This window comes from Pseudopodoces humilis, chromosome 14 (assembly GCF_049639895.1).
Source record: "Pseudopodoces humilis isolate 2021_Gansu_Grassland_sample_001 chromosome 14, ASM4963989v1, whole genome shotgun sequence".
Taxonomy (NCBI): Eukaryota; Metazoa; Chordata; class Aves; order Passeriformes; family Paridae; genus Pseudopodoces; species Pseudopodoces humilis.
In genome coordinates this window covers 16,796,050-16,819,490 of record NC_142213.1, presented here as the reverse complement: position 1 = coordinate 16,819,490, position 23,441 = coordinate 16,796,050, and the positions used below count along the sequence as shown (strand labels likewise).

The following is a 23,441-nucleotide window of genomic DNA, read 5'->3' as shown; positions in this document are numbered from 1 at the left end:
CTGCCTTTAAATTTCTTGCCTTTTAGTCACATTGAAATTTCCATTGTCCTGGTAATTTAGGTCAAAGTAAATAAAAGTTCCCAACTAGCTTTAACCATGCTATTAATTTTTATATCTATCAATAGTCCAGATGCACAGATCATTATCACTCAGCAACATCAGCAGGAACAGGATCAAAAGGCAAGGCAGCATTTAACTAAGAAAATATCCCCACATTGCACATATGAAAGAGAGCTGAGGAGTTCTGCCAGCAATTAGAGTCCCAGTGAGGGTCCTGCTGCTGCTGCTCTGCAGCCAAGGCTTTGCTGAGCCTGACCCGTGCACTGCATGGAGTTTTAAAATGCATAAATATGAATACAATGAAATAACTCTCCCAGGATTGCCTGTAGATAAGTTGGCTTTTCTTCTGAGATAAGATGCAATAACTGCACGGTGCTTTCGTGGGAAGCTATTTGTGCCTGAGGAGAGCAGGACAGAATGCAGAAAGTGTTTTCCACAGCCCAGGGCTCGGTGGTTTGTGGGGAAGGATGTGTTTGTCTTGGGCAGCTCTTTGGCACATTTTAGGTGTGCACTCAGAGTGAACAAAACTGTTTGCATGTTTAAGTGAATTGTTTATTCCACTGAATAATTGGTAGGATGGGGTGGGTGATGGTTGTGCTCGTTACCTGGATTCTCAAGAGGTTTTATAGCTATATTTTAATTATATAACAAGTATGAGGGGCCTTTCTGCATCACTTGTGTGTTCTCACCATCCCCAGGGAGTGTGGTTAACATACCTACTTTTCTATTCTTAAAAAAAAACCCCAAACTTTTTCCCCTTTATAGTAATTTGAAGGACTCTTTTTATTTTTTTGATTTGCTCTCCTGGTTTCATTTTTGCAGTGCACACTGGATTATTCATGTTGGCTCTTGTGCTGGTTTTGCACGACAGCTCGACACATGGCTGTAAAGTATTTATTGTTGATCTGAGTTTTCTGTGTGGATTGTGTGGAGAAAAGAGTTTAATTTTTAAAGAGATTTGTCACTCGCAGTGCCATGTTCAGTGGAGAGGCTGCCTTTGTCTTGGAGATTTTGTGCATACCAATATTTTATAAACACACTGACTGCTTCTTACTGGGTTTAATGGCTGCCAAAGACTCAAATGTCATCAAAACAGCAAGAGAATGAAACTCCTTTTGTGGGTTGTTTCAGGACGGGACAGAAGACACCAGAAAGTCTGGCTGACCTGTCCTGCCAGGGCCTTAGTCCTTGAGAAGAGAGAGGACAGTGGCTGGAAGAGGAAGAGCTGTTGGAAGCAGGTTTTAACACCTCCTCCTCCACTTTAACACCTTCCTCACAGGCCCAGGTGATGCAGGTCCCTGGTGAAGTGATCATGGCATGGTTAAGTCATACCCTTAACGTGTCACACAGGTTACAATTCAAAAATACAGTTATAGGAGACACACACCAATGCAGACCAAGTACAAGATGGCATCCAGTGGCTGGAATTACTATAATTATTCAAAATTACAGGCACAACCAAAACCATGTCATTTAGAGTAGAAATTATCCTGAAAGAATGCATGTGTGATGTTCTACATTTCAGGTGGGGTGAGAGAGCCAAGAGTGGAGTAGAGAGACTAATTCCTAGTGGATGGTGCAAGTGTTGATGGAGATAATGCGTAAAGAGAAAAAAAGATGTCATGTGGAGCTGATAAAAATACCTCAGTATGGCCCCTGCTGTCACCAGCATCACAGAGCCAGAGTGGTTTGAGTTGGGAGGGACCTTAAAGCCCACCCATTCCCTCCCACCCCAGCCATGGCAGGGCCAGCTCCCAGTGTCCCAGGTGCTCCCAATGTCCAAGCTGGCCTTGGGCACTGCCAGGGATCCAGGGGCAGCCCCAGCTGCTCTGGGCACCCTGTGCCAGGGCCTGCCCACCCTGCCAGGGAACAATTCCTGCCCAAGATCCCATCCAGCCCTGCCCTCTGCCACTGGCAGCCATTCCCTGCCTCCTGGCCGTCCAGGCCCTAAGAAGGCCCTCTCCATCTTTCTATAGGTAGGAATAATATAAAATCAATTATCCTCCAGAGTGACATAACTTCAGCCAAATAGTGTGATTTGTTAAATGCATTATGCAGCTTTAAGAATGGGTCTCATCCAAGCAGGAAAACATTCAAACATCAAGTTTTATAGAATCACAATCAAAATGTTGTTATATCCTGTTAGGGCCAAAGCAGAGGAATGAGGAGGCCGGGTGGTCAATGCAACATCTGGAGTCATAAACCAGAGTGGAAGATAAAAGAGCTTGGTTCAGGTGAATCATGTTATTGCTTTCAGGTTTTTTATCTCACCTTGTTTCCTAAATCATCCATTTCAAATGGGTTAGAGAAATGTAAAATTGGAGGTCCAGGAAGTTGACAATTTGAAGGAAATAATAAATAATGAAAATAAAGGTCTGTATAATTTTAATAAACATTAAGGTTTTTATAAATAAAATAAAATAGCAGGTTTTCCCCTCCTGCTGCTGCACTTGGGCTGTGTAATTCTTGTGCACTCGTAGCTGTTACAAGAGCTGTACAGTCAATGTTTCCTTGTCTCTAATGTAGGCATCACCTTCCTCTCAAGTAATTGAGGATGTAACAGCAGGTGTTACCTTTGCTTTATCTGCATTTAAATCTGCTTTTAGTTCTCTTCCTAGGGACACAAAGGGCTGGAGTTTTTTATTTCCAGCACTAAAAGCTAAAAATACTTTTCCAAAATGCTCCGCGATGACATTTTACTATATCATTAACTATTTACATTTTCCTGTGTGGCTCTAGTGGAGATTTACTGTTTGTGTGTCCAGTGCTCTCTCAGAGATTTACTGAGATCTGCTTTGAAAAGCAGGGATCTCAGATCTGCTGTAGGATTTAGACTGTTTTAGCTGGATCATTCAGACTTCCCCGTGTGTGTGTTCACTGCAGTGACACCACCTCCCTTCCCCTGAGACAATGACATCCAGTCAGGCCATGGCCACAATTTGCTCCTCTCTTCAGATTCATTCCTCCGCTGAAGCAATAGATCTGGAGCTGCTCTGAGCAGAGCCCTGCATTTCCATCTCCCACAGCCAGTGGCCCGAGGACAAGCACAGCCAGCACAGGCATTTTATCAAGGCCTCCAAAAACAGCCTTTTACTGAATTTATTTTGTGAAGGCAGGATTTTTCCAGCTGGATGACAGCTGGCAAACATCAGTAGGAGATAAGGGCTGTCTTTTTTTTCCTGGCAAAGATAGGATAGAGCTGTACCTGCCAGGGGTAGCAGGTTGGTGGTGATGAAAGGAAGAACAGCAGGACATCCTTAGAGCTTTGTGACCTCACTCCTGCACTTACTCCTGTTGTCCTTTGGTTTCCCATGAAGTTTCCTCAAAAGCCCTTCTCTGAGGGCTTTGACAAACTGAGCAGAGCTGGGGAACACCCCCAGGCACTGTCACTTCTCTCTGAAGCTGTGGAGCTGCTCCCATGGTCACGGTTACAGAGCCAGCACCGGAGTGTGTGGGGTGCATAGGGGCTGTGGGACACTGAATTCCAGTGCTCAGAGCCCAGCTGTCTGAGGGCTGAAGACTGAAATTCTCTCTAAGTGCTGGAGTGTTAAATATTCTGCTTCTGCACATCCTTATTCACACAAATGCCCAGCACCTGGAATCTCTGTGTTCCTCACCTCAGCAACACACTGTGCCCTGGCACACCAGAATTAGCAAGACATCTGTCTATTTTATTTCTGTACAAAGGTTTTAAATGAAACTCAAATATCTGGAGTGACTTTTAGAAGCACTTTTTCCCTAACATTTTTGACAGGTAAATCCACCTTCTGTAGCTCTAAATGTGGTGTCAAATATTTAGATCTAACAAAAGAAGAAACAGATTGTTACTCCTTAAATAGGATTTGTCTCAGGGAATTACTAAGCACTGATCCAAACCCCCAAACAGGGGGTCACCTGTCTCTTTTATGCTGTCCCACTAGGCAAATGTTAGAAGATAAAATAGGAATATGACAATAAATCTCTTTTATCTGCTGATAGAAGTATTTGTAGGTAGGTAAAAAGGCACACTGTAAATAGCACCTTGCATAGATTTGTGTCAGAGAGGATACCATGCATGTGCATATTAATTTCAATTTGAAAAATGTCTTGGATTTAAGTGAAATAAAAAAAAAAATTGACTTTTTATATAACAGGAATAATTTTGGCATGTCCTGGCTGTATCTGGTGTCATATCAGGAGATAAAAAAAGCTTACATAATGCTCTGAAAGGACAGAAATATTAATATTGTGATATTCTATACTTAGCTCTTGAGCACTTTACTATCAGTCTGAGATGGTTAACTTAAATAGCTCTGAATAAGAGAGCTCAAAGAACAAATAAATATACAGGAGATGTGTGAAATATGTGCTCTGTCAGAGCCTTGTTGGCAGGAGTGGAAGTCAGAAAGATATTACAGCCCTTTTTTATTTGATGCCTTTACAAGACAATGTGCTAAGTATGAAGGTTTCTGTTGACTTTTTGTGGTTCATCATTTCCAAGACTCAGAGGATTAAATAAAAAGATGGACCCTGTATAATAGAGAGAGAGAGTAGAAGAGTACATGACAACAAGCAGATGAAAAATAAGGGCAAAAGTGTTGTAATAATTTCTCTTTCTACTGCTTAGAGTAATGAACTTCATAATTTGGTATTTGCCTTTGGTACAACAAGAAAAGGTTTTCACATTTCTGTGCCCAGTTTCGGTGTGCAGAGATGTAAAGGTCATTTCAAGGCACCCACGTTGCCTGTCTTGTTACCCACTTTGTGCAAATAAAGAACAGGTTCACACGTCCCTGTTTCCTTTTTGTCTAAATTTATATCTTGATCATAGGTCTGTCTGAAGGACATTTCCCTGTTAGATGTGCACATGGAAGCTCAGCTCTAATAAGCAGCTCTCACTTTGGGAGGATCCCCTGGTGAGATCAATGGGACTGGAGCGTGCAGGGCAAGAGGAGTTAGCAGGGGTGAGCTTTGCTCTGTGGATTTCAGAGGGCATCTCTGTCCTAGGGATGAATTATTTATCTGTGTATTTATTTATTTTGAAGTGTAAGCCCTACCTTTGCATGCTGCTTCTAGATGTGATGCTGGTGCTCAGTGTAAGGCTCTTTTATCCCTTGGATGTGAAAGAATGCCATGCAGGAAGGGATGGCTTAAATGGTAGGAAAAAATGTGTAGAATCCCAGAATGGTTTGGGTTGGAAGGGACCATAAAGATCATTTTATCCCAGCCCAGCCATGGCAGGGCCAGCTCCCAGTGTCCCAGGTGCTCCCAATGTCCAAGCTGGCCTTGGGCACTGCCAGGGATCCAGGGGCAGCCCCAGCTGCTCTGGGCACCCTGTGCCAGGGCCTGCCCACCCTGCCAGGGAACAATTCCTGCCCAAGATCCCATCCAGCCCTGCCCTCTGCCACTGGCAGCCATTCCCTGCCTCCTGGCCCTGCAGCCCTTGGCAATTGTCTCTCTCCAGCTTTGCTGCAGCTCCTTCAGGCCCTGCAAGGCCACCCTGAGCTCAGCCCAAAGCTTCTCCTGTGCAGGTGAACAATGGCAGCTGTGGCAGCCTTTCCTCCCAGCAGAGCTGCTCCATCCCTCTGCTCATCCTGGAGCCTCCTCTGGGCTCTCTGCAGCAGCTCCAGCTCCTTGCTGTGCTGGGCCCAGGCTGGGGCAGCTCTGCAGGTGGGGTCTCAATAGAATTGCAAAGCCTCTTTTAACCAGATATTGAGGAATTTTGAAATCCTCTCCAGAGATCACAAAGGACAGTGGTTTTGTACTCATTATTAGTGCAAAAACATCACTGCAAACCCCATTCTCTACAGTAATTTTATATAGGTTGGAAATTTAATGGAATCTATATGGATTTATTGTTTATGGCGTTTCAGGTGCTATTACCTGCTTATATGATATGCTGTAAATTTCTTAATTAGCTGACAGGTGATAATTACTGAGAAGACTCTTACTTGCTGCACTAAAGTTGTGCTGGTACACCTTGCTGTACAATTGGATTAATGGGAATTCTGTGCTAACAACATAAATGGGACTGAAGAAAGAACACTTTTGAATGGCCCAGACATCATTAATCTTACTAATTAGTAACTGATGTCAAGTATATCTTTAAAAAATATATAAAAAATGTGCTTTCTTGGGAGCTAGACCTCTATTTAGTACTGGACAAATGCTTCAACTAATTTTCATTTTGAGTTGTTTTTTCTCTTCTCTTCTCTTTATATTATTTTGTTCTTTCAATCTAAATATTTTAACTTTCTTTCTCAAGGCTGTATGAGGTCCACAGGAGGAAGTCTATAGCTTTCATCTTGATTTATGGAGCCAATGATAAAAGTTTAGTCTCACAGCTTGTCGCCCATTTCTCTGCTAGATTGCTGCCTACAGCATATGTTCAAAGACAGGTTGCCCATAGTTGAATGTAGTTTTATTTCAGTAAACATAGCCTACAGTGGAAACATATTGAATTTAGGCTAAACTTGCAGAGGGATTGAAAGGAAAACACTGTGTGTGGTGTTGGGTTGCAATTAAGCCTGTTCTAACTTTTAGGAACCTGTGTGGCTGTGCTGGAGGGGCAGAGAGGATGGGATGGGCTTCACCCCGCTCTGGGGGTCTGCAGCAGCCACGGTTTGGGGCTCAGGGTGTGCAGAAACAAGATATTGTTATGGGTCTGGTGTGAATGCATCTTCTTGTGAATCAATTTTCTGTGTCTCAGGAAGCTGTCTCTTCTGGATATCACAAAGAATTATTTCTGTGCAAGGTTTTCATGCTGGAGAGGAGAAACAGTTGAATAAGAGGAGAGTTATTCATCCCCAGGTGAGGAAGAGGACTGCTCCTTCATGCTCCCTCAGAAAGGCAGGAAACAATATAATGGAGTCATCACTTGGAAACACCCTTCACTGTTATACAGATTTTTAAATATCTTTATATATTAACCCCCTATTTTTTATATATAACAATTATGCACACACATATGTACGCATTTTTTTAATATATGGACTATACATGCTGGCATGTTAATTAACAGCCAAGGAACTTGTTACTTTTATTGACCAGTCTTCAACATTAATTAGTTTAATATTAATTTAACAATAAAATCCATACAGTTAAATGTTAGTGATTGCTTACTGTAGGAGTGTGTTCTCAGTTTTACCCAAAGAAGATGTGTGCTTATTTTTTTCTTGGAATAAGAATTCCATGTTACTAAAATACAGCATCACCTCACCAAACAAGGACATGTTTAAACAAACCAATACATCTGCTTTAGGATCACTCCTTCCTGGTGTTCTCTGAATTTATTGTCTGGAGTTACTACAGGAAGGCTCTGCCACAGCAGGAAGGTGATTCTTTCTGCAGGCCTGTCCATGGCTAGGAGCCCACTCCTCTCAAAACTATTGCACTGCAGAAATACAAAATTACAGAACTCTTTCAGTGTTAAATATTGGCAATGAAGGGACAATTTTTAGGTTTTTTTCTGTTGCTGAGTTCAGGCTGCACAAAGCTCAGACAAAGGTGTTTCTGTCATTAGTGATGCAAGAATCTACCCTGACTTAACAGACAGCAAACAGATTGGCACCTAAAGAGAAGCAATATTCAGCTTAAATGCCTCAGCTTGAAGGGACATTTTTGTTTCTCAAGCTAGTTGAAGCAGACTAAAGTGCAGGATGCTCCCAGAAGAACGAGGGATGGTGGAGCACTGAGATCCTCATCCATAACCTGCCTGTCGCACACCCCTGGTCGAGACCAGCTTGGCTGCTCTGGGAAACTTCAGATTAATGGATCCCTTCTGCTGCCAGACTCGCTGGAGTGGCAGATTAAGATTCTATTTTTGGTGCCTAATTTCTAAATTAGCAGTTTCCATCAGCCTGTGTTTACTGCTGTCACCCAGGAACACGCTGGGCTGTGCACGAGCTCGCTGAGTGATGTGTAATTAGAAAGAGCCGGGGCTGTGCCCTTGCACTTGCTAAATGAGATGGTGGCAGCTCTTCTCCCTGAATATCCCAATGAGGGTTTTTGGGGGTATATTTAGTTGGCACATTCTTTAATAATGAGGTTCTGGAAGGGTTTTTCCTGTCACTGACATATTGCTCAAAATTAAAAGATTTTTTTTTCATTCGTTTCATACTTTTGTTTTCCTGAGTCTTTTGTGCCTTTCAAGTTGCTGTTAAATGAGTAGGCTTGCTTCAGATATTGTAATTTAAATACAGTTTTACTTACTAAAAAGTAGAAAAAAATAGCTGCCTCAGCCCAGATGAAAAAATGTTTCAGTTCTCATAAGGTTAAAATATATCTGACTGGAGGTTCAAGAACAATAGTGAAAGTCCAGGAAAAGTTCTAACAACTGCATCAAAGTGGAGTGAATGATGTAAATTTGCTTCCTGAAGTTATGTCCACTGTGGATATACATTCTCAGCTCTCGAGGGAGTGAGCTTGGATTGACTCCCCAGTCCTAAAATTAGCCTTTCTGCAGATAAATTGAAAACAAGACACCAAACTTTTTTCTAAGGTCTCAAAGGATGCTAAGATTTTTAGGAAAAGTCTCATCTCACCCAGGAAGTAACCATCATAGGGAGTGAAAGGTGAAAATGGGCCTCCAAAACTTACAAATGGTCAAATGTTGTCAGTGAGGAGGGGTTTTTGAGAAGAAACTGTTTGTAGAAAGCAAGATATGCTAGTTATGGAGGGAGAAGTCATGACTGGCCAAGATCAGGAGACTTTTATTCACTTTTTTTATGTAGTAACTAAATGGAAAAGAGTACTTGACACTCAGCACACAGCCAAGATTCACAGCTTGTCGATGGGTAGTGGTAACTCATTTTCAGGTTTAGAAGAGAAAGCATTAAAAAGTATCAGGTGCCAGCACTCAGTGTTTTTCATGTGTCTCCTGGTTGTGCTAATTAATCCCAGTTAACCCAAGCCAGATCAGGTTCCACTTAATATAAGGCTGAATCAGGGAGGTTTGGAGGAGGTTATGGGTATCTCTCCATGATGTTGAGGTTAGTGAGGGTTTATGAATTGCATAAAATTATATAAATTTGGAAACATTTAAATTTATCTTCCTAGAGGAATCTTAATATCGAGGTACTCATTTGATTTACACTTTTCCTATTCCACCTCTGTCTGTGCCATGAAGGAGCATTTCTGTTTCTTAAATATGTATATAAAGTAAAGCTTTTTAGCAACCTTCTGTATGTTGAAATATTAATTACATGTGAAACTATTATCACAGATGAGACAGAATTATTTTTAACTTCAACATCTTTTATTTTTTATTCTGCTTTTTATGCTTACCAGGAAGGACATTTAGCATAAGCAGGTGACTTTATTCAGATTTCAGGTTTTTTTAAAGAAGGATCTTCCCATCTTGTAAAGGATTCGTACTCAGTTCTTTAGATATGTTTGCTGAACTGCTCAGGAAGTCTTTGATTTCCTGACACTTCATGTTGCTGCAGTGTGTTTGCCAAAATATTCTTAGTCAGAGAAGTTGCAAAGCTTTTTTCTGTTTGGCTCTTGAAGCTGTGTGGCACAGAGATGCCTACAGTGAGAAAAGGGAATAAAGAAATTGGTGTAAATGTAATCACTCTCAGTTATCTGGTACAACCACTTGAAAGCATTTTTCACCAAGCAGTGGCAGGGCAGTGGTTCATTCTGAGTAAACTGATAAACATTAGGTTTTGATTAAAGCATGAGGATTCTGTATTATGGAGTTCTTTAAACTGAGCTCGAGCTGATGAAGGTGAATTATCTCACATTGGGGTGAGTCCCTGGGCCCTGTGGAGGAAAGTTATGCCAATGTGTGTTTGGCACTGTCTGTGGGACTCTTTCAGTGCATTATTATCTCCAGATATATCTGCAAGCAATATTTTAGTCCTGGAAATGCTGACACATCCAGGTTGTATTTTCCTTTCCTCTGGTACAGACTTCTTACCTGTAACTTCCAGAATTATAGACACAGAAGAGCACCAGAATAAATCACAGTGATTTCATTCCACTCCTATAAATTGTTGCCTAAATTGTCAACACCTCTTCACTATTAGTGTTAAGTAAACTGGCTTTTATAAAATATGAGCCACTCAATCATTTATCTTAAGCCCCAGTCTCTCTTCTTGTTGTTTTAAAGGCAAGATATAACAGTAAGTGAAAGCAGGAATTGCTTCCCTGAGGAAATTTTACTGTGATCAAAGTAACCTGGATGTTTAGGAGTGAAAGCAATGCCTGGCTTAATGAAATCCAGAAGAAATTAGATAAATAGATGAAATGGAGAATTCCGAACAAATTGTATAGTAGATCTGGAGAGGGAATGCAAATTACTGAGCCTTCAGGTTGAATGTGGAAGGGACAATAGTGTGAGTAAAGGAGCTTTTAAAATAAAATATATTTTGTTGAAGGAGGGGAAGACAACTGTAGATGTGGCATTGGGATAGCTGGACACTTGACTATGTTAAATTGCTTTTGTGGTGATTTGGGTGAAGTGTGATGAGAGAAGAGACTAAATCAAATGAGAAGGGAGGAGCAGAGTTATATAGAGTCTGAAAGGTGGGATCAGGAAGATTAAACTGCAGTTTAAAATCTAACTTTTCACAGAAAATGACTTTTTTAAAAAAATCTATAATTCTTAATAAATAGAAGATTACTATACAAGCAATAGAACCTGGTTCAAATGTCATTCTCCCATATTCAGGTCTGGCACTGGAATAAACGTGAAGTGGGCCAGACTAAAGTGTCTGCTAGTTCCAAATACAACTTGTATTGTTAAAATGACTCCAGTTCTAGTTTAGAAGCTGTGGGTCTCAAGGGATTTGCTGTTAATCAGTCTAACAGCCTTTATACTTGTAATATCTCATTTCTGAGAGGCCTGGTTTTTATGTTCTGCTCACAATCTCAGCATTATACTGTTTGCCAGACTTGGGGCTGGGAAATCATCTTCCCAGATGAGATTGATGGGTTAATGGACCGTTTGTATGGGTTGTTTAAGCATAATTGCAGTGTTTGATTTGTGCAAAACTCATTAGTAAAGTGTTTCAAAATATAGAGACAACTCTTCTTATCATCCAGTCTGTGAGGACAGAAATCAGTGTTTTCATTTTTGGAAGTCTAATTATTTTCTTTGCTCCTCCTCTCTAGAATGTCTTGCTTGCCATGTGGAGAGCCAGAGAAAGGTGAGAAAGATATTTTCTTAATTCCTGTCTATGCAACCATATGTGTGTGTGGGAGAAGCACAGCTTTCCTCACAATGTTCCTTGCAAAGGGGTTGGAAACAATATGTCACTAATCAGAACCTCTTGCAGGTAAGCACTGGGGTATTCCAGGCTGTGACACGAATGCAGATGTAGCTGAATAATTGCCAAATTGCTCTGCATATATTCAGCCTAGGCCAGGAACAGTGGTGGCTTTACCTGTCTTATATAACCTTCAATTTTATCTTAGAATCTCTACCCCACAAACCTAGGTGGGAAACCACTCTGTTTTGAATACACTTCAAGCACTGTGGTAAGATTTTTTATGACAGAAAAAAAAACAAATCAAGTCTTAGGTTAGCTTAAAAGACTCCCTTTTTTTCCTCTCAGTCTTCTTCAGAGGAAGAGGAGAACAGGTTTCAGATCTGACAATGACATCTGTGTAGCACTAACTCTTTTGACTGATGTGATGGCCAGTAAAACAGGCATGCTGTTGAAATTGTGTTCATCTTTTAAGCCTAAATTGTTTAATCCTCCTGTGATGGTACCAAGACAAACACTGTCTGCTTATTTTTTTCTAGATCTCCATCTCTGCCTGTATCCATCTGTTGTAGTTTCTCCTCAGACAGATGCCCAAATTAATATCAGGGAAGAAAATATAATAGGGTTAAGGTCAAATGCCATTTCTGCTCTATGGTAGCTGTGTAGCAATATATAGCAAAGGATCTTTTATGAAATTACATCATTTTTCTGCTACATTATTCTCTTGAAATGCTCAGCTTCTAAACATCTACATTTAGGGCCACAATTCATAGAGCACTTCATTAGGAAACCATTGGAAAGTTGGAGAGGCTCCTAATTTAAATAAATTCCAAGGAAATCTCTCAGTGGCATTTTCAGTGTCCATCTGCAATTTTGCATTCTGTGAGAGGAACAGCATTTCTGTTTTGCTCAGTCCAGCTACTCCTCAGACTTAATCTGGTCCTCAAAATTCACTAAGTAAAGCTGGGCCTTAGGAAGGGATAATTCTGTGAAGCACAGACAGGAAAGCTGCAGTATGGCTGTGAGCAGTTAATTGAGACCATTACCAATAAACTATTTTGTGGTATCAATTAGAAATGTAAATATATTTATGCCTAGTGAATGTAAACTGTTAAGTATTGTTCTTTAACCTTAGGTACCCTCCCCCTGTCACCCAGTGGTTCTGCCAGTGCAGTGTGTTTATTTCGTTTTTGTGATAATATTTTGGTTTGGTTGGAGCAGGTTGGTAAACAACTGAGCTGTGATAATTATTTCAGTAGTTTGTTTAGTTTTATTTCCTCTTTGGGATAGGCTGTGTAACTGTGTTTTTATTGCCTGTTCCTCAGGCAAACGTTTTGGAATTGGAGATAATATCTTCTACACAACTTTCAATGAAGTTTTTGTATATTTAATTCCTCACATTTTTCTATTTTTTTTCTCTACGGCTTCTTTCCACTCCTTCACGTTTTTGTTAAAAGAAATTATTTACAATTACTCTTTATTATTAAGAGAAAATATATGCCATTAAAATACATCATTTAGGACATGTTTCTGTTCTCAGAAACCTTAAGCCCTTTCTCAGCCCCCTTCCTGTCCCAAATGTGTGCTATACTTTGATTAAGGCACAACTCAGTTATGTTGAATTCTCTGGGGTATTTTTAGTCTTAGAGGTCACCTCAGTCAGTATTGTCTGAGGGGAGAGTCAGTTTATTCAAAATGCATTCTTTCTGCTTTTGGCTAATTCTGGGAAATGTTTTCACTCAAACAGAGAATGTGACCTAAAAGGAATAAAAACAAATGCTCAGTTTTATCATCTTTGGTTCTTTGTTGCGATGGACTCAACTCTGCCACAGCTGGCACAAGGGCCAGGGAGTTTGTCCCCATTTTGTGTTTTGTTGAGGGAGCAAATGCAAACCAGGATTTTTCTGGACCAATTCTTGATGTTGCCATTTCTCTAAGTGTGGTTTGGAATGTGGTGAAAGGAAAACAGGTTATATTCTATTCTTGCTTGTTCTACTTTTGATAATTGTTACTCCAAATTTTAGCACATTCCTTTGTCATCCCACATACGTATGGTAGTGATGAGAGGCACTTCCTCCAGTGCTAGTCTGTTCTTTTAACAATCCACATGAGTGACACAGATTAATAAAATGTGACATTTCAGGATCCAGAGTAAAATATGAAATAAAAAATGACTGTTTGAGGAAAAATTAGTCATATGCAGAGGGACCTATTAAAGTTGCCTCACATATCAAGCCTTTGTTCTGAGCATGTGTGACTGGAAGTGCAAAGCTAGGCTGTCAGGATTTGTTTAGCTAATGATTCTAACTTGTTAAAATTTTAACCATGGCTCCTTTTGTTGAGCTTCAAAGGATTTGTAATGCTCTTTATATTAATTTATCTTATATTCTTGAAAGTATAACACACTTTAGTTATTATTTGGGTATTGATTTGGCTGCTTGGCATGTACTGTTTATGTGCAATTTTGAATATAGGGTTCAGTGTAAAAAAGAATCTGCATAAAATTCATAGCTCATATAAAAGTGCTTTTTTGTTATCCACCAAGACATGAGATACAAATCAAGTGTGAGAAGAGCTTGAAGCTAGACCGTAAGATGTGCATGCTAAAACCTATCACAATTCATACTTGTCAGAGAAATGCACATTTAAAATCCTTGGTCATGTATAATAATAGACCGAAACACAAATAGGATGCTCGAGCATCAAACTTTAAGAACACTTTTGTTTTGAAGAGAAGAGAGGAACTTGAAAGGAGTCATAAAAGTGCAATGTGGGAAGGAGCTCATACTGAGTTTTCAGCATGGCACTACCAGGCCTGTTATCTTTATCTGTCTCTGTGTGGTGAGCAATAATAGGAAAGGATTTCACTTTCTGTGTTAAGCTGCTGGGTAACCATCTGGTTACAGAAATGCGTAATGTTTTTGGATTATGTTTGGCACAGTCCTGTTCTCCCATCAGTCCCTGCCCACACTACAGACATTTTGCTCCCTGAGCTGGTTCCAGAGCCCAGCAGAATGAATGGAGATGATGCTGTGGGTTTCAGTAGTTAATTTTCATAATTAATTTTTCTTACACAAACATTCAAAGCACAGAACCTGCTTCTGCAGAGGGAGGTGGGCTCCAAATTCTGGGTTCAAGAGAGATGTTTTCAAATAGATACATCAAAATGTAGTTGTTTGCCTGAGTATATCCCTATGGTCATCAGAAAAAAAAGGCCTCTTGAAGCATCTCTGGCTTTAAAAATGATGAAAAGATGGGTTCAAACTAAAACCAAGCATAGGGAACTGTTGTGTAAGGTGGGTCTCTGAGTATAGCAAAGATCTGAACTTTCTCTTCTCACCTAGAAAGGTCTGGCTGATCAGGGACACCTGCTTTCACAGGGTTATTTCTCCTTCATCTGTGTCTGGTGGGGTTGGTCTCTGGAAGACACCCACAAGGAAAGATAAGCCTTACTCCAGTTAATAACTGCATTTTTATACCATGATGATTATCTCACACAGATTTAGCATTGACTGTATAGAAAAAATGTGGCTGTGAAAAAATGTGTCTATAGAAAAAATGTGTGTGAATTTGTGCAATCCAGTTGGTTTAAAAGGTGTGTGAATCCTAAAGCACGCATGTATACATTCACTACATGCTTTGTAATTCCTTTCTGATATAATGAAGAAAGAAACTACAGAGACAATTGCACTCTAAACAATGCCAAGGACTTTGCGATATATTTGGAAAATACTTTGCACAGCACAGTATGACACTGAGTATGTCCCAATCCATGTATTATGTGCATCTTCAGAAATTCCACTGCATTACCAGAGCCAAAGATGGGTTTGAGTGTCAGAGAGCGACCTTTTGGAGCAATCCTTCTATCCTTTATGCAGTGACAAGTTTGTTCCTCTTCCCACGTGAAGCTCGGGCCTGTGCTCCCCTTCTGCCCCTCCTAGCAGAGGACTTGTCATGGCAGTGGCAAAGGAGCAGATGGAGGCAGCAGAAGCCCCAGGATCAGAACCAGCCACATCAGCAGGCTACAGGAAGGATGTTTCCTTGTCGATAAATATCGTGTAAAGTGTTTGATCTGCATGAAAACGTGTGTAGCTCCCTGTGCAAACCAAGGGGATTCCAAACTCTCTCTCTGCCCAGACTGGCAAAGCACACTCAGCTCTGTGGATGGCCTGAGATGCCCGTATGCTATGGAGTATTTTTGGATTTTTTTTTTGATTAATATCATGCTTCAGTGCACCCATCTGTCTGTGTACTGGGTGCAAGTTTCAAAGGAAGATAAGTGATATACAACCAGCTAAAAATGCAGGCAAAAATTAGGACTTCAGCAAATTTTAGTAGATTTTGAAAAGTAGGGTGCTGCCAGATTGAAATGCTCAACAGGTTCATGCAATTTCCAAGTAAATGGAAGCCATTTCATAAATGCAATTAATACAAACCTGAGAGGCTGAATGAGTAATGTTTCTGGCCCTCCTCGTTCAAAGAGATCAGGAAAACACAAGAGAGAGGCAAAAGACATTCTGGTGTCATAACAGCCTGGGATGTGAGATAACTGCAGTGATTTCCCAGAGACTACACAAATGATTTCAAAGTGGTTTGGCAGGTCTGCAGTTTGCAGAGCAAAAGCTATGTCTGTATTTTCCCACCGACACATTTTAACCTACCCTGCAAGCTCTGCTTCAAAAGTCAAGTCCCCAGCTCTCTGAAAGCTGTGTCTTCAAATCCATTTGGAGCAGCGCATTCACTGTCTGTGTCGGGCTTGGCAATGCAAGCTATTAGCCTAGAAGTTACTGAGTGAAATCAAAAAGCCTCTAAGAAACTTAACCCACCCATTTTAGCAGTCACTAAACCAGCTAACAAATAGAGATGGTTTAAATTGCTTCACAATGCCAGCTGCCTGCAGAATACCTGCCATCCTCTTGAGAGGTTAAAAAATAATCTATTTGCAGCCCTAAGGTTGAAGAATGCAATGAATTTAGCAAGCTCAAGCCTCACTGAACTTGTCTTTCATGCTACCAAATGTGTCCTTTTAAGATATTATACTGTTTCACAGCTGATTGAATAAAGAATTTAAGAAGATATCTTCTCACAGTATATCTGTTCTTAAGTCGCTTATCATTTCTTAATGTTGGAACACATGTGTGCCAAAATCCATGGGGCAGTTGGAAAATATTTATACAAAATGTCATGGCTGATGCTTTTAAAGCTTTGTTTGAATATCTAAGGAAGACTTGGGTTTCATACTTTACAAAAAGAAAGTGTTTATCCACAGACAAATACTCAGTATCACCACAGGCTCTTTCCAAAGCAGTGGTTAATGGCACAAAAAGGATCGGTAAATTGCAACTTTAGATCAATAGATTGACAGTGACCAGATCTGTCACTGTAAATCCATTACAGTTAAGCAAATTAGATTAAATTCTTTTTCCCCAGGGAAATTGCAGGTGATGTTTTGTGAGAGGCTGAAGGCCCTGAGGTTTTAGTAAAGTGATGTGATGGTGCATTCAGCCACGTTTCAGTGTGTGTGTGTTCACAAAGGTGCTGATGGATATTTATACCTGTACACCCAGGTTTGGATGTGCAGATGTACTAAGCATTTGTAACATTTTTGTGCTCTAAATAATTCAGTGTGTTTGGAGGTATTTGAGACAAAAGCTGCCTTGGGATATCAGCAGGTCATACATTCAGTGAAAATCGGCTTCTCCATTAACGAGCGCTGGCATGGAATCAATATAGTGTGAGTTATGCTGTCAGCCTGTTCATTTCAGCTTCATAAAAATGTGGAAGAAATATCCAAATTTCACAATGGTTTATCTGAAGCAGAAAGAATCTCAGTGACTTATTTTGCATATGAAATTGCTGCAAGGCTGAGAGCAGCAGAGCTCAGGGCCTTGGACAATTCTGGGTGCACAGGGGTTTGTGTAGAGGAGTCAATAAGCATTATAGTTTTCCTGGTTTCTCACCACAGTATTTTTTTTCTGGGTGGATGCTGTGGGGTTTGGGGGCCTTATTTAGAACCAAGGTTAATGGTAAGAGCCCATATCATGCTTGCAAAATTCACTGAAACTCTGTAAACCAGACTGAGGTAAGAACATGTTGAGAAACAGAAATTTCTGCTTTAGAGCACTGATGAAGTTATTGCTCAAGGGTAATGAAGAGAAAACAAAATTAAATTCTTTAAAACATATGTGTCTGAAGTTGTAAAATCTCCCACAAAACCAGCTTTTATGTACTTCAGAATATACCTGTGTTCCTGTTCAGGTGTGTGCAAAGTACTCCCAATCAAAAGCCTTCAGCATCAGTATATGTTGGGCTCTTTTCCACTTATAAACTGTCTTCTGCAGCAAACTGACCTTTCTCTGAATAGGTCAGCATCTCGCAGGGCCCAGGGACCACTGCCTGACCTACGTTACAGCCATGAATTTCTCGAGTGCTTTGGTGATCCAGCACAGCCACTCCATTACATTCTGGTGTGAGAGCAGGGGTTTCACTGGGAGCTGCCTCAAGTGTCCTCATCAGCAGCTAAAAAACCTCAAATTCATCTATTGCAGTGGTAATTGATTAAACAAAGGCTTGAAATGTAGTCCTTGCACTCTGCCAAGAGCAGTGAATGGGCAGGTGAGAGGAGATAGAAGTGTAGATGAGGAAATGTGCTAACATTTAACCTGGGAGGCTGCAATTTGTGTTTGTGCTGGAGAGGGGTGTCTGCAGAGACACTGAGGGGGATTTTGCTCCACTCTCAGATTGCCTGTGGATAAACAGAGTCTACCTGGTTTCTTTGTTACCTGTTTTATCACCTCTGCAAGCACTGAAACTGAGATGGATGCTCCGGTTTAGAAAGTGGAAAATAAAATTAGTTTGCTTTGAACTAAGAATGGATACTGCTGACAGGCTCCATCAGAGATGATCAGGGCAAAGCTGATGTTACATGTTACTTGACAATTTTTCTCTCACTGAAATTAAAGACATTTAGGCCGCTTTCAAACAAAGCTGTGTCTAATTCTCTAGAAGTGCACTTGTCTGCCTTGGGGAACCTTCAGAAATGTCTATTTATGATAAACCACTTCAAGCAGAAAGTTTTAAGCCATGCAGAATGTTAGCAACTATAAAGAAAAACCATGTCTGTTTAATTCAGATCATTTTCCAACTTATGTAAATGAAAGGCTTGCAAATTATTTTTTTTTTGCCCAGTTTTCTAATTTTCAATGTTTTGTTACATCAAAACAGGCAAACAAAAATGGTTGTATTTACTGGGATGTGTGTTTAGCACCAAAATCAGGGCAATGTATAAAATCCTGGAAAGCATCTTTGGGGCTGGCTTAGCATGACACTGCCATCAGTAAGTGGATAAATTCAGTCCAGATTCAGCATTGGAGTTATGCATTATTTCATATCCATTTGGGATGTGGTTTTTGTGTTGATTTGAACCTGGATTCCTGATCTGAGCACACTGAGAAGTGGTGGGAGTTACAGATTCCACCAGTGCCACTGTGCTCAGAAAGCAAAGGGTGATTCTGTGTCAATCCCATCACCTGTGGATGTTATGCCTCTTCTGAGGTGAGGGAATTGTGCTGGCACCTTCCTGTATGTGGGGAGAAAGAATCAATTTCTCCTCAGGGTGGTGTCAGAGTGGTCAGATCAAAAGCATTTGGGACAAGTGTGAGTTTAAACTACCCTATATAAGTAATATTTAATTTTATTTTTAATGGGGGAGATGTAATGATTATTATTGGACAATACTGCAGGCAGTGGATTACTGAAGTCCCTTCAAGTACTTGGGGAATTGATTTGTTGTGAGGGTGAAGGTCAGCCTGGGAATGAAGACACCTGAAGCAAAGGCCATGGCAGCGATGAACCAGCCCAGGGTCACCCTTTCCCTCCTGGGATCTGCTGTGCTTCCATCAAACACTTGGCAGCAGGTTTTTCTCACAGGTCCATCACTGTCTGTGGCAAATCAGGTACTGTAGTGAAGGTTCTTGATCTGTAATCCCAGAGTCCCTGAGAAACTCATTTAATATCAGTGGGCTCTGACTGCCAGGATCTGTGTGCTTAATGGGCTCTCCATAAAAACAGAATAACTGTATTGGGATAGTGCTGGGCCTTGTTATGTGCTTAATTGTCCCCATCCATGGGCTGAAGTGTGAAGGCAAGGAATTACAAAGCTGGAATGCCTGGACCCAGAAGGATCACATTGATATCAATGAAAATCTCCGTTGGATATTTTCAGACAGATTATTCTTTGTGGTTCCCACATAGGAAGCAGAGACATGAAACTGCACCCAATAGTGTTTTGGCAATTTAAATTTAGAATTCAGCATTGAATCTGCATTGGTACAATTCGCTGCCTAAGTGAATTTCCCAGCTACTACAGAATGTAGCAATAATGTGCATTAAAATAGAGAACACTCCCAGGCCTTGTGCAGCACTGGGTTTGTTGTGCAGTTTACAAGGGAGATTGTTGAGCTACAGACAGAAAATAGCTGTGAACACAAAAAAGAGTGAAAATATAGATGGAATACTGAAGTCAAGAGTAGCAGTGAGACTAGGTGCTAGAAAATGATTCATTATTTATTTTGCATTGTGTTTGAATATTGTTGAGCCAGCTTGGAAACTCAAAGGGAGAGACAAAATACTGTTACAGATAAATAGTGAAGAAATATATTCTGTGAACATTGAGAACAGATTTAATAAATAATGTGCCTAAATTTAGGCCAAAAAAAAATAAATTCAGATGACATGGCATTTCTTGGTGACAGACTTCCACTTTTTGGCATCACATATGTAATAGCCTCATAGTGCTGTAGTGGAAAACTTATACAAGCATAATCCAATAAAGAAATAGGTTACTAAAGAGCCAATAAACTTGAGATAAAGGCCTTTAATCCCATGACCCTTTAAGAGGAAACTGGGGTCAGAGCTCACCAAGGCACAGCTGATGTTTCTGGAATGTTAAATGCCCAGTTCTCTTGATTTGGTACAAACTTGTGTACTGCTGTGGAGAGTTGAAGAACTAGAATTATGAAATATCATATAGTAAATTAAAAGATTTGGGGGTTTAGATTTTTAGCCCAGGTTACTCTGCCTGCTTTTGTTCTTCTTTTGCCCCATTTATTTTTTTTCCTCTCAGTATGATCCTTTCGAAGAGTATTTTATGAGTGAAATATTATATTTGAGAATGGTCTGTTCGGTTTTTTTTGTCCTGTTTAAATATAGGTCTGTCCTCCCTTTTTATGCATGTTATACATATCTGTACATTGCTTTGGGTTGCTTTACTTTATTTAGATGAGAATATAAAGATATTCCTCATGAAACAAATATTTTCTACTCTCTGCACTGTTACAAGAATAATTTCTTAATTTTATCTCCAGAGAGCAACCAGGCAGGGAAGCATATTGTTATCAGGTTTTTGATGCTGGCAATCTGGAAAGGTGGATACTCTGTTCTGTTGCTGCACTTTGTCAGCACAAGCATGGTATATATTTTAGTGATGTTTACATCAGAAACTCTAATTTACTTACATGCAGTGACTATAGCAGTTTATGAAGGCAGCCAACTGAAATACAGGTTTTGCATTGTTGCTTCAGATATGACTAATTTGTCACTGTAAACCAGAAAGGATTATTTGTAAGTCTCTTGGCTGGTATTTTAAATGCACCACTCAATCCAGTTTCCAGCTCTATACTGGATTTAGTGAACAATTGAGAGATGATATTTGTTAGTGAGAAGATAAATTCTTATGATGCAATATTTAAAAATACAGAATTGTGCCACTGGCTGCCCCCTAGCAGTGCCTAGTGGGTGGCAAGGAAGCAATGAGAATAAATACATATATATATATATATACATAAATATATGTATATATATATATTTCCTCACTAATGTGGATCAAACAAGGCAACCATTGCTGCAATGAACATTTTGATTTTCTTTGACTTTAGGGAATGGACTTGAACCTGAATCTGAGCTTTTGACCAGTGCAGTTCCTTACTGCCAGTGACAATTACAAGCTGGTTTCTGTTTGCTTTCCTCTGATAAGAGCTTCAGAAGAAGGACATATATCAGAGGATAACCAAGTGATCAAAATCCAGGTTTTACTCCCTACTATAAAATGACCTTTTTAGAAGTGCATCATTTGGCACTGTAGTATCCATTGATTTCTACTAATGTTTTTTTATCCTTTAGAGCACTGTGAAAACTCTGTGGAATTTAATCCTGCAACTCACACAGGTGTGCTAACAATTCCTGCTTAATCAGGGCAAAATGTCTTTCCTTACTCAGAAATTATGCTGGTTATTGTGGAACCAAAAGAAGTGCAGAAAAAAGAGTAGATTTTATTAACTGTGTCCATTCTCTGATTCAAATCAAATAAATTTTAGAAGATTTTTTTATAATTAATGTTTCCTAGGGATAAGTTACAATCAGTGTCTGAAATTAATATTGCAGTTTAAGAAGATGCAAAAATAAGTTCAAGGAGGGGCAAAAAAGAATTAAAGGCTGAGCAGTGAAAAGATGAGACAGCCAATGTGTTCACAAGTGCCTCTTTTACAATGGTGTTTTATCACTTCACTTATGGAAAAAAAACTTCCTAACTTAAGCTGCCTCCAACAAAAATGAAGGTTGTAGTATCAATCTTGAAAAATGTTCTCCTGTGGTATTTCTGGTGTGTTGTTAAGTAAGCCAGAAAGAAAAGAGTCCCTTAAAACACTTCTGCATGTTTTTTTTTTTCAGTGGTTGTACCAGCATGCAAAGAAATATATTTTGAGGCTCACTGTCCCAATGAGCTGTGAAGAAGATGAAGTGATGGGTAGCTCTTTCCCCTTCCATCCCATAACTTCCTATGAAATTCCTCTTGTGTATCTCAGTTCAAGTGCTGAAACTGTGGAAATTTTCTTGCAAGTTTTTAAAGAAACCTCTTTTCCAGTGGTTAATCTCCTGCTTGTTTCCAGAGAAATATCTTCAGTATATTCTCACTGCAAAGCAGGCACTGAAAGAATGATCTTCTCCTTCCACTTGAATTATTAAAGTAGGCTGCCTAAGTTCTTCTCCTGTCAAAGTACAGCCCTCACTTTCAGATGCTTATGCAACAGAAGAATACAAGTCTCTGCATTCTGAGATTCACACAGCAGTTGCTACTATAAAAATGCTTTCCTTTTTTCTTCATTTTTCCACAAAATGTTGCCAGCCAGTTGAATTTTTCTTATAAAGTGGAGGGACAGTGAAATGTCATAATAAACCTCACCAAGTTTCCTGATGGACTTGTCAACAGTTAGAAATCTCATTGTCATGGGAAAATAAAATAATGATATGTTTCTTATCCATAATGACTAATTTTACTGAAGTCATCTCTCCATGGAAGTGCTTTTAGTCCTCTCTTATTCTGGTTAGATTCTTGTGCCTGAGCTGCTTGAAATACGGAAAGATGTTGTGTTTTGGTTCTGAACTGCTGTATGCAGAGTTTTTACATTTGTCAGGTATAATTTCAGTGCAGTGCTGCCAACCTACACCTGTGCTGCGTTTTCTCCCTCTCTACATACAGGTGATTCTGTTAAAACAGGCTGAAAATCAGGACATGGGAAACTTGGCATGTGCCTTTTATTTTTAACAGAGATGAGTGATATCAAGCATGGCTTCCCAGCCACTCATCAGCATTAGTGTCGTTTGGAGCTGCACCGCTCTCTTCTTTATTTTAGTGTGTTTCCTCCTTGTGAAAATGCCAGATTGACAGGCTTGAAAGCTGAAATCCCTCTGTTTATCTTGGGGCTGTGATAGTATAGTCAGTGACAGCACAAACATCCACGCTGCCTCATCTATATGCCTCGAGTGTGAGCAAAGATAGTTCAGTCTCCATGGCCATTAAATCCTGTTGATTCCATCAATAAGAATGCCAGTTACTGAGAGATGTCACAGTGACTTTGTGATCCGAGTCACTGCTCCAAACACGCTGGATTGAGACACCAAATTCATCTCACATACCTCAGCACAAATACCATGGTAATGGTTTTCACTCAGGGGGAATCTGGCATGGATTCAGAAGGTGTCTTAGATTTAAACCTTTCTGAAATTCAATCACCTTCCCCTGAGCCAGACAGTCCCTCCACTTACTTGAGAAACTTGTTCATGTTTTTTTAACAGGTTCCTTTTCATGTATAAGGTCTTTCTTGTTTTCAGGAGATTTCTATCAGAAAGAAACAG

The 23,441-nt window shown here is 40.0% G+C and overlaps 1 long non-coding RNA gene across 1 annotated transcript; it reads left to right on the top strand.

The window, feature by feature from the left end:
- Nucleotides 1-9,001: 9,001 nt before the first annotated feature.
- Nucleotides 9,002-22,563, top strand: LOC148183168 (uncharacterized). The gene is made up of 5 exons (XR_015773778.1): nt 9,002-9,029; nt 11,158-11,192; nt 21,188-21,337; nt 21,432-21,476; nt 21,978-22,563. It is a non-coding gene; the product is annotated as an uncharacterized LOC148183168 (long non-coding RNA).
- Nucleotides 22,564-23,441: the final 878 nt, after the last annotated feature.